Raw genomic sequence first — 19043 nt, 5'->3', positions numbered from 1 at the left:
ACGGCTTAATGGTTAATGAACGGGGCCAGCCCCATTTCATTCATTTGTAATTTCCATAACATACTGAGTTGCAAGAATATTCCTCAACATACACATTGATAGAAATTTATATTGTTTACTATTTTTTCTTTTTATGAACAATGTGGCTATGAACACTGTTGCAATATGACCTTGCATGAGGTTTTCTCTAGAGAGAAAGTATGTAGAAAAGCAAAAGAAAGAAGGTAGACCATTATCTTACACCATACACAAAAATTAACTGAAAATGGATTAAAGACTTGAATGTAAGACCTGAAACAATAAAACTCCTAGAAGAAAATATAGGCAGTCCACTCTTTGATATTGGCCTTAGTGGTATTTTTTCAAATACCATGTCTACTCAGGCAAGGGAAACAAAAGAAAAAATAAACAAATCGGACTACATCAGACTAAAAAACTTTTGCAAGGCAAAGGAAACCATGAAAAAAATGAAAGACAACCCACCAACTGGGAGAAAATGTCTGCAAATCATATATCCAACAAAGGGTTAATTTCCAAAATATATAAAGAACTTACACAACTCAACAACAAAAAAACAGTCCAATCAAAAAATGGGCAAAGAATATGAACAGACATTTTTCCAAAGAAGATATATGGTTGGCCAACAGACACATGAAAAGATGTTAAACATCACCAATTATTAAGGAAATGTAAATCAAAACTCCAATGAGATACTACCTCACACCTGTCAGAATGGCTATAATTACCAAGACAAGAAATAACGAGTGTTGGAGAGGATGTGGAGAAATGGGAACCCTCATACACTGCTGGTGGGAATGCAAACTGGTGTAGCCGCTGTGGAAAACAGTATGGAGATTTATCAAAAAATTAAAAATAGAAATACTAGTGGAATCCTGCTAGCTCACTTCTGGGTATTTATCCAAAGAACATGAAACAAACAATTCAAAGAGATCTGTGTGTACATCCCTATGTTCATTGCAGCATTATTCATAATAGCCAAGACATGGAAGCAACTCAAGTGCCCATCCATGAATGAGTGGATAAAGAAGATTTGCTATATATATACACACACACACACACACACACACACACAAAGGAATACTACTCAGCCATAAAAAAGAGAAAATTGTGCCATTTGCAACAACGCGGGTGGACCTTAAAGGTGTTGTGCTAAGTGAAATAAGCTAGACAGGGCACGACACCGTATGATTTCCCTCATGTGGAAGATAAACAAACACACAGATAAGGAGAACAGATCAGTGGTTACCAGAGGGAAAGAGGAGGGGAGGATGAAAGGAGTAAAGGGGCACACATGTACGGTGAGGGATACAAATTAGACTATTGGTGGTGAGCACGCTGCAGTCTAGACAGAAACCGATACATAATAATGTACACCTGAAATTATACAGTGTTATAAGCCAATATGACCTCCATAAAATAATTAAGTAAAAAAACAAAATTAAAGGAAGGAGGCAGATAGGATGAGGGACAACACATGGAGTTTCATACAGAACAATGAAAGAAATTAAAAAAGTTGAAACAAATATGGCATAAAGTTAAAATTTGCAAACGTTAGGTGGAGGGCACATAGCTCTTCCTCATATTATACTACATGATTTTTTATAGATTTGAAACATTTCATATGAGAGAGAACTCCTTGTTTTCTTAGTGCTTTCTGCATTGAGTTCAACTTTATATGGTATTGATATCATGAACTCTTCTTTTTGTTTTTCTCTGATGTGTATTTGTGTAACCTGCTACTTGCAACATTTCCGAGCTATTTTCTTCAAGATGCAGTTTTAATTTAATTACTGCATAAAAAATAGATATTGTTTCTTGATTCAGTCTGACATCCCTTTTTCCTTCTAATAAATACATAAGTTGATCTTACTCATATTTTTCAACTGCTTCATGGAGATATAATTCATATACAATACAATTAACCCATTTAAATTCAGTCATTTAAAGTATACAATTCCATGTTTATTTGGTAATTCATTCACATAGTTATGCAATCGTTGCCAATTAATCAACCTAACTTGAGAACCTTTTTGCCTTTCAAAACAGAAGCTTTATACCCCTCCAGTTAGTTTCCTTTTTTTTTCCCCCCACCACTACCTTCTGCTGGGCAAACATTACTCTAATTTCTGTCTCGCTGGTATTGCCTATTTTGGACATTTCATATAAATGGAATCACACGGTATGTGCTTTTTTGTGTCTGGCTTCTTTCACTTAGCGTGCCTTTGAGTTTCTTCCACATTGTAGTACATATCATCACTTCATTCCCTTTCATTCCCAGATAATATTCCATGCATTTGTTTATTCATTAAGTTGATAGACATTTGGATTGTTTCCACGTTTTATGCTACTTTGAAGGCTGCTATGAACGTTTATGTACAAGTTTCTGTATGGATGTATAATTTCATTTTTTTGTTTTGCTAGAAATGTAATTGCTAGGTTATAAGGTAACATTTTGTCAAACGCGTATGCTTAACATTTTAAGGAAGGAAACTTCTTTCCTTAAAGGAAGGAAGGAAACCTTCCAAACTGTTTTACAAATCAGCTGCAGCATTTTACATTCCCATCAGCAACATATGAGAGCTCCTGCATCTCCACATCCCTGTCAACACTTGTCGTTGTCTGGTGTTTAAATTATAGCCATTTATAGTGGGCGTGAATTAGTATTTCATTTTGGTTTGATTTGCATTTTCTGAGTGAATAATGGTGTTAAACATCTTTTCATGTGGTTGTTGACCATTTGTGTATCTTCTTTTGAGAAACGTTTATGTAAATACTCTGCCCCTTTTTGAATTGTATTGTCTATTTATGTTTATTTTTCTTTGTGAGGAAGATCAGCCCTGAGGTAACATCCACGCCAATCCTCCTCTTTTTGCTGAGGAAGACTGGCCCTGGGCTAACATCCGTGTCCATCTTCCTCTACTTTATATGGGACGCCACCACAGCATGGCTTGATAAGCGGTGTGTAGGTCCACACCTGGGATCTAAACCTGCAAACCCGGGGCCACTAAATTGGAGCGAGCGAACTTAACCACTATGCCACCGGACAGGCCCCCTAGCCTCAATTTTTTTTTCTTTTTTTTTTGTGAGGAAGATCGGCCCTGAGCTAACATCTGCCAATCCTCCTCATTTTGCTGAGGAAGACTGGCCCTGGGCTAACATCCATGCCTCTCTTTCTCCACTTTATACGGGAAGCCGCCACAGCATGGCTTGACAAGTGGTGCGTCGGTGCATACCCGGGATCCGAACTGGCGAACCCTGGGCCACTGCAGCATAGCTGGCGCACTTAAGCGCTTGCGCCACTGGGCTGGCCCCTAGCCTCAAATTTTTTTTTTTTTTTTTTTTTTTACATTTTTATTGATATTTTAATGGTTTCTAACATTGTGAGATTTTGGGTTGTACATTTTTGTTTGTCCTTCACCCCATATATGACTCCCTTCACCCCTTGTGCCCACCCCCCACCCCCACTTCCCGGGTAACCACAGTCCAGTTTTCTCTGTCCATGTGTTGGTTTATATTCCACATATGAGTGAGATCATACAGTGTTTGTCTTTCTCTTTCTGGCTTATTTCACTTAACATAATACGCTCCAGGCCCATCCATGTTGTTGCAAATGGGACGATTTTGTCTTTTTTTATGGCTGAGTAGTATTCCATTGTATATATATACCACATTTTCTTAATCCAATCGTCAGTCGAGGGACACTTAGGTTGCTTCCACTTCTTGGCTATGGTGAATAATGCTGCAATGAACATAGGGGTGCATAAGCCTCTTTGGATTGTTGATTTCAGGTGCGTTGGATAGATTCCCAGTAGTGGGATGGCTGGATCATAGGGCATCTCTATTTTTAATTCTTTGAGGAATCTCCATACCGTTTTCCATAGAGGCTGCACCAATTTGCATTCCCACCAGCTGTGTATGAGGGTTCCTGTTTCTCCACATCCTCTCCAACATTTGTTGTTTTTTGTCTTGGTGATTATAGCCATTCTAACGGGCGTGAGGTGGTATCTTAGTGTTGTTTTGATTTGCATTTCCCTGATGATTAGTGATGTTGAGCATCTTTTCATGTGCCTATTGGCCATCTGTATATCTTCCTTGGAGAAGTGTCTGTTCATTTCCTCTGCCCATTTTTTGATCGGGTTGTTTGTTTTTTTGTTGTTCAATTGTGTGAGTTCTTTATATATTATGGAGATCAACCCCTTGTCAGATGTATGTTTTGCAAATATTCTCTCCCAGCTGGTTGGTTGTTTGTTCATCTTGATTCTGATTTCATTTGTCTTATAAAAGCTCTTTAGTCTGATAAAGTCCCACTTGTTTATTTTTTCTTTAGTTTCCCTAGTCTGGGTAGGCATGTCATCCGAAAAGATTCCTTTAAACCCAATGTCAAATAGTGTGTTGCCTATATTTTCTTCTATGAGTTTTATAGTTTCAGGTCTCACCTTCAGGTCTTTGATCCATTTTGAGTTAATTTTTGTGTATGGCGATAGCACATGGTCCACTTTCATTCTTTTGCATGTGGATGTCCAGTTTTCCCAACACCATTTATTGAAGAGACTTTCCTTTCTCCATTGCATGTCCTTAGCACCTTTGTCGAAAATTAGCTGTCCGTATATGTGTGGTTTTATTTCTGGGCTTTCAATTCTGTTCCATTGATCTGTGTGTCTGTTTTTGTACCAGTACCATGCTGTTTTGATTACTATTGCTTTGTAGTATGTTTTGAAGTCAGGAATTGTGATGCCTCCTGCTTTGTTCTTTTTCTTTAGGATTTCTTTAGCTATTCGGGGTCTTTTGTTGCCCCATATAAATTTTAGTATTCTTTTTTCTATTTCTGTGAAGAATGTCATTGGGATTCTGATTGGGATTGCATTGAATCTGTAGATTGCTTTAGGTAATATAGACATTTTAACTATGTTTATTCTTCCAATCCACGTGCATGGGATATCTTTCCATTTCTTTATGTCATCGTGGATTTCCCTCAATAATGTCTTGTAGTTCTCATTGTATAGGTCCTTCACCTCCTTGGTAAGATTTATTCCTAGGTATTTTATTCTTTTTGATGCAATTGTAAATGGTATTATCTTTTTGAGCTCTCTTTCTGTTAGTTCATTATTAGCATATAGAAATGCAACTGATTTTTGTAGATTGATTTTGTACCCTGCAACTTTGCTGTAGTTGTTGATTGTTTCTAACAGTTTTCCAACAGATTCTTTAGGGTTTTCTATATATACAATCATGTCATCTGCAAATAGTGAGAGTTTCACTTCTTCGTTACCTATTTGGATTCCTTTTATTCCTTTTTCTTGCCTAATTGCTCTGGCCAAAACCTCCAGTACTATGTTGAACAGGAGTGGTGAGAGTGGGCAGCCCTGCCTCGTTCCTGTTCTCAGAGGAATGGCTTTCAGTCTTTCCCCGTTGAGTATGATGTTAGCTGTGGGTTTGTCATATATGGCCTTTATTATGTTGAGGTACTTTCCTTCTATTCCCATTTTATTGAGAGTTTTTATCATAAATGGATGTTGTATCTTGTCAAATGCCTTCTCTGCGTCTATTGAGACGATCATGTGGTTTTTATTCTTTGTTTTGTTGATGTGATGTATCACGTTGATTGATTTGCGGATGTTGAACCATCCCTGCGTCTCTGGTATAAATCCCACTTGATCATGGTGTATGATCTTTTTAATATATTGTTGTATTCGGTTTGCCAATATTTTGTTGAGGATTTTTGCATCAATGTTCATCAGCGATATTGGCCTGTAATTTTCTTTCTTTGTATTGTCTTTGTCTGGTTTCGGTATCAGGGTGATGTTGGCCTCGTAGAATGATTCAGGAAGTGTTCCATCTTCCTCTATTTTTTGGAATAGTTTGAGGAGGATGGGTATTAAATCTTCTTTGAATGTTTGGTAAAATTCACTGGAGAAGCCATCTGGTCCTGGACTTTTATTTTTTGGGAGGTTTTTGATTACTATTTCAATCTCTTTACTTGTGATTGGTCTATTCAGATTCTCCATTTCTTCTTGGTTCAATTTTGGGAGGTTGTATAAGTCTAAGAATTTATCCATTTCTTCTAGATTGTCCAATTTGTTGGCATATAATTTCTCATAGTATTCTCTTATAATCCTCTGTATTTCCATGGTATCAGTTGTAATTTCTCCTCTTTCATTTCTAATTTTATTTACTTGAGCCTTTTCTCTTTTTTTCTTAGTTAGCCTGGCTAAGGGTTTGTCTATTTTGTTTATCTTCTCGAAGAACCAACTCTTTGTTTCATTAATCCTTTCTACTGTTTTTTTGGTCTCAATATCATTTATTTCTGCTCTGATTTTTATTATTTCTCTCCTTCTGCTGGCTTTGGGCTTTGTTTGTTCTTCTTTTTCTAGTTCTGTTAGGTGTAATTTAAGGTTGCCTATTAGGGCTTTTTCTTGTTTGTTAAGGTGGGCTTGTATCGCTATGAGTTTCCCTCTCAGGACCGCTTTTGCTGCGTCCCATATGGTTTGATATGGCATGTTATCATTTTCGTTTGTTTCCAGATAGTTTTTGATTTCTCCTTTAATTTCATCAATGATCCATTGGTTGTTCAGTAGCATGTTGTTTAATCTCCACATTTTTGTCACTTTCCCAGTTTTTTTTTCCTGGTTCATTTCCAGTTTCATAGCCTTATGGTCTGAAAAGATGCTTGTTATGATTTCAATCCTCTTAAATTTATTGAGGCTTGCTTTGTTTCCCAACATATGGTCTATCCTAGAGAATGTTCCATGCGCGCTTGAGAAGAATGTGTAGTCAGCTGTTTTTGGGTGGAGTGCTCTGTATATGTCTACTAGGTCCATCTCGTCCAGTTTTTCATTTAAGTCTAATATTTCTTTATTAACTTTTTGTCTGGATGATCTATCCATTGCTGTAAGTGGGGTGTTAAGATCCCCTACTATTATTGTGTTGTTGTTGATTTCTCCTTTTAGGTTTGTTAATAGTTGTTTTATGTACATTGGTGCTCCTATGTTGGGTGCATATATATTTATAAGTGATATGTCTTCTTGATGGAGTGTCCCTTTTATCATTATATATTTCCCTTCTTTGTCTTTCTTAACCTGTTTTATCTTGAAGTCTACTTTGTCTGATATGAGTATGGCAACACCTGCTTTCTTTTGTTTGCCATTAGCTTGGAGTATTGTCTTCCATCCTTTCACTCTGAGCCTGTGCTTGTCTTTAGTGCTAAGATGTGTTTCCTGAAGGCAGCATATTGTTGGGTCTTGCTTTTTAATCCATCCTGCCACTCTGTATCTTTTGATTGGAGAGTTCAATCCATTTACATTTAGGGTAATTATTGAAATATGAGGGTTGAATGTTGCTGTTTTGTCACTTATTTTCTGGTTCTTTTGCATTTCCTTTGTTTCTTGTCCCATTTGTTTTGGACTGCCAATTCAGTTTGGTTGTTCTGTCTTATGATTCTTCTAGTTTTCTCTTTGTTTATCATATGTGGTTTTAATTTGATTATTTGTTTAGTGGTTACCTTGAGGTTTGGGCAAAAAATCTTCTGTATGAGATAGTCCATTATCTGATAGCCTCCTATTTCCTTATACTAAGTCAATTCAGTCACTTTCCTCTTCCCCTTCTAAGTTGCTCTTGTTATACCTTATTCTATCTTGTGTTGTGGCTGTGTGTTTACAGTGATGAGGTTAAATTTATTTTTGGTGAATTTCTTCCTTTGATCTTTGAGTTTAGCATTTAAGTGGTTGCTAACCTATTCCGGTAAAGATCTACTATTTCTCTGATTTTGTCTGCCTACTTTTCTCCTTACTCCAAGCTTTGTGTTCCCTTTCTCTTCTTGTTTTCAGGCCTGAGGGCCTTCTTGAGTATTTCTTGTAGTGGCGGTCTCGTGGCCATGAACTCCCTTAGCTTTTGTTTATCTGGGAGAGTTACTATTTCTCCATCATATTTGAAGGATATTTTTGCTGGATAGAGTATTCTTGGCTGAAAGTTTTTGTCTTTTAGTATTTTGAATATATCATTCCAGTCTCTTCTAGCCTGAAAAGTTTCTGTTGAGAAATCCGCTGAGAGCCTGATGGGAGTTCCTTTGTACGTTATTTTTTGTTTTTGTCTAGCTGCCCTTAATATTGTTTCTTTGTCGTTGACCCTGGCTAGCCTTACCACTAGGTGTCGTGGTGAAGGCCTTTGTCTGTTAATATATATAGGGGTCCTGTTGGCTTCGCTTACTGGTATTTCCTGCTCCTTCCCCAGATTTGGGAAATTTTCAGCTATTATTTCCTTGAATAGGCTCTCTGTTCCTCTTTCCCTCTCCTCTCCCTCAGGAATACCTATAATTCTTATGTTACATTTTCTAATAGAGTCCGATATTTCTCGGAGTCTTTCTTCATTTCTTTTTAGTCTTAGTTCTCTCTCTTCTTCCATCTGGAGTATATCTGTATTCCTATCCTCTAAAGTACTAATTCTTTCCTCCATATTGTCAGCTCTGTTCTTTAAAGATTCCAGATTCTCCTTTATCTCCTCCATTGTGTTCTTCATCTCCATCAGCCCTGATAGGTTTTTCTTTATGATTTCAATCTCTTTTGTGAAGAAACTCCTAATCTCATTGAATTGTTTGTCTGTGTTGTCTCGTATTTCGTTGAGTGTTTTTATGATAGCTATTTTGAAATCTCTGTCATTTAGTTTATGTATTTCTGTGTCTTCGGGGTTGATTTCTGGTTGCTTGTCATTTTGTTTCTGGTCTGGTGATTTCATATATTTTTGCATTGTGGTTCCTGTGTTGGTTTTGGTTTTCCTCATCCTGGAAGTCTCTGGTTGCACTTTCCACCTGCCGCCACTGTGTGGTGGTGAAGGGCTGTGTAGTCTAAGCCCCCTGCGCTCTGCCCCAGTTTTTCTGCTGCGATCCGCAGTTTTGTTTTGTTTCTTTTCCCCACTGCGATCCACGGGTCCAGTCCAATTTATTCAGGTCTGCCTCGGACCGCTAGATCTGGTCGAGCTGCAGACTCCGGGTTGTGGGGAGGGGGGAGCTCTCTCTTTTGCCCTCTGGGTCCCTGACGTGGGAGGCTTCTCGTTTGCCCCTCTTTATCCGCTCTCTGGGTTGCTCAGATGTTGATGGTAGCCCTGTGGCTCCTCTGAGCCCTCTGTGCGGGAGTTTCCCACTGGCTGAGAGCGCCCGAAGAGCTGCAGTTTCCCGCCGAGGGCCGCCCCTCCCCCCTGTCTGGGAGCCGCGCGGACCGGATCGCTGATCTGATGGGGAGGGAGCGGAGTTCTCCTTACCTCTCCCCACTTCCTCCGGGGGCCCAGCACGTTCCGCTCTCAGATGTGCGGCAGTGTGGATCCCTCCGCTCCAGCTTTTGACTGTCTGGGATTCCGTTGTTTGTCTGTGGCTGTTACTTTTGTTGTATTTTGTGGGGGAAGAATTCACGGGAAAGCTCACTCCGCCATGATGCTGACGTCATCTAGCCTCAAATTTTTGATAAAGAAATATAAGCTTGCCCCAAAGTTATAGTCCTCTTTGGACCCCTCCCATAAGAAAGTAAAAAGGCAAAGCATAGCCTGTGAGAACATATTCACTATGTCTGTCTCTCTGTCTCACTCTGTTTCTAGGCTTCTCTCTCTCTCTTTCTCTCTTTATCTGTAATTGCCTATCTGTCATCTATCTGTCTATCAATCAGTCTGTCTATCTATCTATCTATCTATCTATCTATCTATCTATCTAATCTTTCCCCAGAAGAAACTATCATGAATTTGACATTTCTCTTTCAAGTATGTATTTAAAATTGTTTTAATATTTGTCATTCATTCACTCATTAAGTATATAGTGAATGCCCAATATATACTAGGCATTATTCTAAATGCTAGGGATAAAGCAGTAAAAAAATGTAGAAAAAATTCCTTCTTCCTCTATTGGAACTTATATTCTAGAAGAAAAGATAGTAAACATGATTTTAGGAATAATTAATGCTATGTGAAAACAGCAGTTAATGTAATAAAAGGTATTAGGTATGTATATGTGTTTGTGAGGGGTATTTTTTGATAAGTTGGTCAGGCAAGGCAGTCTTGAGCGGGTTATATGTCAGCAGAGACTTGAATGACACGAATAATCAAAAAAATTTGGAGGAAGAGCATCTAGCAGAGGTTTCTCTTGACTGTAGTACAACCACAGCATTTTGAGCTATCGATCTTGTGTTTAATTATCTCTGCTGAACTGACGCTGGTCCACAGCTACACGGTGACTGTGCCTTCTCCTCTCTTTTTTACTCTTCAAGTTCTTGCCATTTCTGTTGGTTGAAGACAGAGTCACAGAAAAGGAAAAGGATCGCATGTTTGAGTTTTATCACTTTTTGCTCCATGTTTCCTAAGGAAATCTTTAAGATTCGATGGGAATCTTTGACTTTGCCATTGGCTTGTCAGTAGTGTTTGCCACATGGCTTCAGGGAAATGTTGTTGGAGTTTTAAAGGATTACGTGAATTATTTGTAGGTCATAATACATGAGAATAATGCATCTCGTTAGACATCTTGGCTGATATACATAATAACTGGTGTTTTCCTTGATTTGGGCCATACTCCATTCTGTTTTATAGATAATAATACTATTTTAATTGCAGATAGTGTCTATTGCATAATTAAATTAAATATGAAGTTTTCTTTTCATGTACTTTTTAATTTTATTGATTTATTTTGAGGATGCTAAGAGGCAAATGGGTGAAAAAGACTGACTCCAACACCTTTTGAAGGAAGTTAAAATATAATCAGATTTTCTAACATTTAAATTATACCTCAATGCTAATTTATTGTAACATGATTACTGTTAAATATAATTGACACTTTCAAAGAATTTTTAAAATTCATGTGATGAAACCATTTTTACCTTTCTTTTTATCCATATTATTTTTTATCTTATAAATTAAAATTTAGATGGTTTACTTATTAGGTTATTAGCTATACAGATTAATAGCCTAAATACTTTTAATATAAAACCATTACTATTTCTGTTTTATGTATGTCGTCGTTATGTTGAAATTTTACACAATTAAAATTGTTATTAATAGCTTTCAGCCTTCATTGGGTTTCATTTTTAAACTAAATCTATTATTCTCTAGATTCAACATTAGTATAGTAATTTTTTTAATTGCTTGCTCTTTTAACTACTAAGATTTTAATACATATTTGTGGTAAGCCTAATTTTTAAATGGCTCCCATGACCTTCACTCTATGGTGTTACTTCCATGATTATGTCACGTTATATGGGAAAAGGTAAATTTTTCTGTCGGTCCTAATTTAATCACACAAGCCCTTTAAAAGCAGAGAAGTTTTCCCACTTGCAAGAGAGAGAGTCAAAGCATAGAGAAAGAGTCATTGCTCCATTGCTGGCTTTGAAGAGGGACGAGCAAATCCAAGGACCCAGGTGCACTCTCTAAAAGCTGAGAGCCACCTGGTTGACAGCCACCAAGGACACTGCGATCTCAGTCCTACAGCCACGTGGAACTAGATCCACCAACAACCTAAATGATCCTTGCAGTGGATTCTTCCCCGAGTTTGTAGAGAAGAGCTACCCCAGCTGACAGCTTGATTTCAGCCTTGTGAGACCGAAAGCAGTAAACCCAGTGAAGCCCACCTACACTTCTAACTTAGACAACAGGGAAATAAGGAATGTTTTTTTTTTTCTTAATTTTTTGTTTATTGCAGTAACATTGGTTTATAACATTGTAAAAATTTCAGGTGTACATCATTATACTTCTATTTCTGCATAGATTACATCATGTTCACCACCAAAATACTAATTACAACCCATCACCACACACATGTACCGAATTATCCCTTTCACCCTCCTCCCTCCCCCCTTCCCCTCTGGTAGTAGGAATGGTTTTTAAAGTGCTGTGTTTGTGGTACTTTGTTACACAGCGGTAGAAAACTAATATGATATTAAAACATAAATAATCATAAAAATGTTCTGATTTCTTTTTAATTAATTAAAATGCTTCAAATGATTTAATATGTTTGTAAACATCTATTTTGGTTTTACATCGTTGGCAGTAAGAGTAGGTTTTTTTTTTTCTTTTTTTTTGAGAGCCTCTGTAAAGGGGTCTGGTTATACAGGAGGCGTATGATGCAGTTTCTGTAAACGTAAGTTCTTAACCCATGTTTCTAGGCTTAGGTCCAATCCAAATAGATCTGATAACACAGCGAGCCTTGACAAGTAAGCCGCTCTCTTGGAGGAAGAAATTTCCCCTGTGAAATATTAAATCTCGTAGAGCAGCATGAACTGTTTACTAGTTTCCCTTTCCTTCAGTACACCTTTAATGTTTTGAAAGAGTTTGACTCATTTCACGTGTGGGATCAGTTTACCACTGGCTCGATATAAATCAGAGTTATAAGTAACTTGCAATGCTATACCTTAAGATTTCTGAAATGCTTTGAATTTCTAAACTTTCACTTTTATAGAAAAAAGTCTGAAAAATGCTATTCCAAAAAAATGAATTTATTTAAATGATATCAAGGGAAAAGATGTCTTTCCTCATGTTAAACATATATATGTGCATGTATATGCATATATAATCTATATACATATAATATATGTGTGTATATAATCTATTACAGACTTCAGAGTAATCCCAACTTCATGGGTGTCTTTGGCCCTGGCTAACACCTATGATATATTACTCAGTTACATTATTCATAAATTTTTCCACTGAATGTCAAGTAAGTGCCATGTCCTTTGTTGAAATTGTGTATACATCCTGAATAACTTATAGTCTCTACCTTTCAGGAGTTACATAGAAACAGATGAGAAACATAAAATGTGATAAATTTTATAAGAAATATGCGAAGATAATAAAGAATTTTGATTCACTGCATATAGAAATTTATAGTAGTAGAGGGTATACTAAAGGGATTTTATTTTACTGTATTTGTTTAAATGCCACAGGCAATACTTTCCTGAACTCTATCTTCATTATAAACAACAAAATATGAATAGGATACAATTTAATTTTTAATCTCCTCCAATAAAAACTGAAACAAGTACATTATTCTTCATTTATCTTTCTATGTTTTGTAACCTTTAAGATAGTGAAAATAAAAGCACTCAATTTATAGTGTTGTAGAAATATTAAGGAATCATTTTTTCCAGTATGTCAACTATGCCTTCGTTATCATGGGCAGAAAGTGTCAAGGGTTTTTTTTTTAAATCTATATTTTATCACAATACGAGACTTGTAATAACAAAAGGAAAGTTATTAGTTTGATAATATTTTTTAGCATAATCTTTTAATCTTTGATATTTGATTACATAGACTATGCCACAATAAAAATATTTATAGTCACCACGGGCCATATAAGAAGAATAAATGATGTATGATGACAGATGTACAGAGAAACTTTGTTTTTCAGTAAATATGGTTAACTAAAAAAGTTCAGTTTATCTTAGGATGTTACCTGGGAATTGAATAATTGTAGGTACAGAGTGCAAGACAGACTTAGGGTCAAAAAATCAAAGTTTGAATCCTGAGTCTGCCATAAAAAACTTTACTTGTATTTATTTTGTTTATTCATTTACTTTTACCTTGGACAAGATACTTGAAGTCTCTTGAACTTTCTCTGTGCAGACAGTAATGAGGATGTGTTTCTGACAGGGCTGTTAGAGTCAACATTAATAATATACGTGAGATTTTCATTTTAGGCTGTAAGATATACTAAAGTAGCAAATGTGATGCTTATGGTTATTTATATTAATAATATCAAATAAAAATAGGTAATTGTCATTGTTTAAGACCAAAGACTCATGATATATCTCATCTCTCAAAGAATTGTCAATAGTCATTGTTCTCTACACATTTCCACGGAGGCTGAACAGGATGTGAAGTCAATATTATAAAGAACACGTGCATGACAGAGTTTGCAGGTTTGAGGATGCACAGAACAATAAAGTGTGGGATACAATAAGTGGGGAACAATGTGGGCAGATGGCACAGAATCAAGAGCCTTATTGATGTAGCATCTGTGTCTTTCTCCAATAAAAGAAGATTCAGTGGAAAGGATTATGTTAAACTTTTGTGTGAGACGTGTTTTAAGCCTTTTTATACACTAATGTAGCAAGAACTTTTTAATATACTTTCTTGATTGGTTGTTGTTTGAATGGTAACACATTCTTAGACAAAGTAGTCAGATTACATTGTTAGCAGTTTTCAAGACGGGGAGGCAGGGGTGAATTCGCAAGGGCTGGCTCTGTGTAAATGGGCCATCTGTTTCCATGGTTACAGGCTGGCTGAGTAAACTACAAACTTGTAGGTGTTGGTTTGTGCCCTCTTATCTTAAAGAATCTGAAGATTGTTTCCGTAAATATGGTTTCCATCTCTGGGCTAAGTGTGAGTCTGAGAAGAAATTTAGGGAAGAGACAGCTTTTAAGCTATATAAATAGCAGTTCATAAAGATACCTTTCCCTGAAACTTGTACCATGTTTTCAATATTAAAAATGACCATATTTGTAGTTTCCACTATTCTAATTATAAGGAAATGCACTTTATCACATCTTTTTGGAAGGCATCCATTTTTATAATTTTCTTGGCCACAGGTGCTGATGTAGTCTTCAGTAATGCAGAAGGCTGTCTTTTTTAATACAATCTATTACCTTCTCTTCAGGACAATTACAGCAACCAATTTTAGCAGGCACAAAGAGGATTTTAAATTATGATACAAAAGAGATATTTTCAAATCCAAAATAAGGTTTAGGAACTTGCAAGAAATACAAATGAACATATTTAGATCTTATTTAAAAGAATGGAGAGTTTTCATTTCTTATACAAGAAAGTGCATGGCTTTTTTATTTTTTCTTTACAATTTTAATTTATTCTCTTTGCTCTTATTTTTTTCCTATAAAATAATATTTAGAATTTTATTTCTTTTAATTAAAAATAGCAGCCTTACCTCATTTTTCTTAACTTTGAAACCATTGAACTGTGTTTTCTATTTGCTTTGATTCTGTTCAGTGTTATGGTGCAATTTTTCTTTCTTCCACACCCCCAAGCCTCCTGCTGAGTTGAATTGATTGCTGAACTCTCATTGATTTCAAAGGGAATTTCATACTCCCAAAAACCTCCCTGACTGTGTGTATGTGCATATAGCCAAGTGATAAAGTGGTTGAGAATTACTTACAGCATGTGCAAGATGAAGATTGGAATAATAATTTCGTCATTATGATTACTGCTATTTAATATTTATATAGCACCTTACTCTGAGAAGCTCAAGAAACTTTATGAATTTTAAATTATCCAGTGAGCTCTAATCTTAGCTACACCCCTATGTGCTGGGTAAGGCACAAAATTAATAATGGATTTGAGTGCCATATATCGCTAAAGATATCCAAGTCCATTGCTGTTTAGCTCTCTTCTGTTATTGGAAAATGGCATTATATATTTATCTAGAAAGTTGGATTACTATCTCATTATTTTAGTACTGGGGGTCTATTTGTAATTTATTTTGCAATAACTCCAGGTAACAGCTTACTCAAAAGTAAAGAAGAAATATACTGACATATAAGTGCAAAGAAAATTTTTATTTAGATTTAGTATTAGTCATTAACATTCCAAATTAATCTTTAATGGAAAAAGGAAAATTTTATAGCTTTTTATCCCATACAGACTATAGTAATTTTGCACTCGGTGCCTAGACTTACATATATCTGAATAAATTTTCCTGGTTCTTTAAATAAAACTGGATTCAGTATTCTGTCTTTAGGCCTATTTTACACATGGAAGTGAATTTCAGATTATTACAATGAATTATTTGATGCCGCTCTCCTAATCTAAAATTATAACAGAATGTAAACATCATGCATTTCATGAAGCTGAGTTATTAAAAATACTAATTTTCTCAATAATACTTCAAAAAGCTCCCATTTGTTAGACTTTTGAAATATAATTTTAGCTCTACTGGATTTAGATGTGGATTTTAGATATTTTTTCTAACTTGATATACTACTGATTATCCCTAAGACTCTTATCTTTCTCTTCCTCTTCTTCCATTATGTGGTAATAATCTAAGAGCTTGAAAAAATTTGTCTAGAATAGGCTAATTCGTATCTAGGAAGACATTGAAATAATACACATCAAATAAATATCTATTTAGATAAATAAATAGAGTAAGAGTTGTTATATAGCCCTGGACACATTTTTTTAAAATTTCACTAGAATACATAAATTTATAATTGTGGTATAATCAAGTGAAGAATCCAATTTTGCAAGCGATTGGCGAAGAGGAGGGAGTGATGTGGATACGGATAAGTGAGTAGCATTATTATAACTTCATTTAATAATCATACAATTCTAAATATATTCTAAACTATTTTACAAACAAGGAAGTTGAAACTGAAGAAACCTACGTAGTTTGAACGAGGTCATACAGCTGGTGAATGGCTGAAGAAATCTATTCTCAAAAACCTGTGCCTCAAAACCTATGGCCTTCCTTGTCAAGCAGGCCAGAAATGGAATAGATTTTGACACAGAGGAACATATCTAGAGGGCTTCTCAATAACCCCAGTGTGTGAGCACGAAGACAACATATAATTTGTCCACAGGACTACTGTTTTATGGCTTAGAATCTCTTTGGCCTTATCAAATATTTTTCACTTCTATATCCACTCTCAGTAGGTTTTCACTTCTAAACCATGTTACATTTTACGTAAACGAAGTTTGCGAGGATTTTCTGTATGAATAAATAAATACAATTCCAAACACTACGACCACTACTACAGCCTCATGGAGCAGTGGTTTCTGGCGATCAGCTTATCTCACTTACCTGCCTGCCGTGCATGTTTTTTTTCAAATCACATGCACAACAGAACTGCAAAGAGCTACATGTCATAGACATTCAAAGCCATGATAAACTATTAACAGTAAGTCTGTTACCAAGCCTCTACTAAAGTCATCCACGTTTAGGTTTCTGTTTATTGGTTTATGTTTTTAAGCCTTGCTGTTAACTTAATTCTTTGAGGAATCCCCCCACAACAAATATGGCTGCCACATGAATTTCTCATGACTGTGGAGCCTAGATATGCATATGGGAGAAATGCTGGAGAAGTCATTCAGTCATTGCGTACACATAGTTCCAGCACTTACATTTCATATACAAGTGAAATATATGTATATTTAATTTTTTAATATTTTATTTATAATTATTGCTTCTATATTCATTAGTAAAATTCATCTATACTTTCCCTTTCCATATCTTTCTTAACTACGGTAATTTAATCCTGAGAGTATAAAGGATGAGGATGAAACAAGAAGAGCTAAGGGACTGTGGGTCTGTGGGTGCAGACAGATACTGTTATCCACTCATCATCCTTACTGGCCACTAGACCACTGTAGTAGACAGGAGATGTACCACCCAGACCCCATTTCAAGAGAGGACTTACTGCCCAGCCATGTGTCAACTCCTTCACGGTCTTCATCAGAAGCAGAAAGCTGACTCAACAAGGTCATGCCCTTTCCAGGGAAATCCACATCTGGTGACTGAGTGAGGCAGGGGTACAAATACCTGACTGTTTCGGCTTGATACAGGACACCTGTGATGGTAGTTCTTGCTCCCAAACTCTCTGCTTGTTAGGCCAAAGCTGTGTTAGGCCAGCATCATAGTTTGACTTCTCCCTTTGTCCAGGCCTGCTTTAGTCTCTCTCCTTTCATAGGTATTGGTCTCTAATAAATGCATTGTCCCTCAAGCCCTATCTCAGCATCTGCCTCAGAAAAACCCAACCTATGACAGCTACCCTGATATCACCCTGTCATCCCTGTCTGTGGCTCACAGCGTTAGTGCATGGAGCAATGTGCAGTCCTGTGCAATGTGGAGGAGGGAAAGAACATGATTAGAAGCTCTCCTTTGGTCTTTCCATTCTGGATTGCCATTTTCCTCCAACAAAGGGACATAAATATAAAATTTCTTAAAAGTTGACTGTTAGTTTCTCACATCCAACAATTTCCTTGTTGATTCTGTCAGTTCACCAGAGTTGGGTTTAGGAGAGAGAGCCAACTGTCTGCGTTAGTTCCCCATCTTGCCAAGAAACTGTTTGTGGGATATTAAAAAATGATCAAGTGCTGCGTATATTTCAATGGTTGTTAGACAGCAGTAGGCTTTCATATGTTTTGTATTCAATTGTAAAAATACTGAGTACTTTTCAGGTCATGGTATTGAGATTGATTTTTTTTTTAATTTTAGCTTGTAAGATTTGAACTGAATGAAATTTCTACACTATTTATCACCACCAGAACAATAGTCTTAATGGTTATTTGTTTAAAGAGGCAGGTGTAGTAGAGAATCTGTTTTCTAGCAGTTTAAATTTAACTGGATAATTTGAACTAAACTGATTTGAGGTTGACATTTTGTGTCTCCTTGTCATTCTTATCAATGAAATTTTACCATAATAGCTGAATGTGACATCAGATTTATAATTGTAAGGCTGCAGAATAGGTACTTCATAAAATTGAAGATATACTCTTGAAGACTATACTCTTTAGTAAAGCTCTAAGTGTGTCACTAACCTCAGTCTACCACTCTGGATTTTCAGTGTCAAATGTGCAATTACTTGATAAAGGTGCTATGAAGGAAACTAAGCCCTGGTGAAACTTTCTTAGCACTCCCCACGGGGTAGCAGTGAGGGAACCATAAAAGCCTTGCCCTGCAGAAGTTTTGTGAGTAAATATCGTAGAGCCAACTCCTGGGAAGGAGGCTGAGATATAATGCCAGGTGTTCCATTTAAATGAGATGGGCATGCCAGTTAACTACTATTAGGAGTCATTTGAATGCTCTGAACTAAGTCTCTGCCTTGCTGGTTATTCCAATTAAAAAGGCATGCCATGTAGCAGGGTAATTAATAAGTGGAACTCTCTCAATTGGGGCACTCAATTTCTTAGTCCATTCTGCTCAGCAAATTGTAGCATAGGAGCTTATTTTCTTCTTCCCTCGTTATCCCAGTTTCCCCAGTACGGATTCTTGGACCTCAATAATTACTTGTTTGGAAGTGATTTCTTTATTCTCATGGTGCCAATTTCAATTTGCC

Source organism: Diceros bicornis, assembly GCF_020826845.1.
Source record: "Diceros bicornis minor isolate mBicDic1 chromosome 21 unlocalized genomic scaffold, mDicBic1.mat.cur SUPER_21_unloc_1, whole genome shotgun sequence".
Taxonomy (NCBI): domain Eukaryota; kingdom Metazoa; phylum Chordata; class Mammalia; order Perissodactyla; family Rhinocerotidae; genus Diceros; species Diceros bicornis.
The sequence above is the reverse complement of the archived record's forward strand: the minus strand, read 5'-3'. Positions refer to the sequence as shown.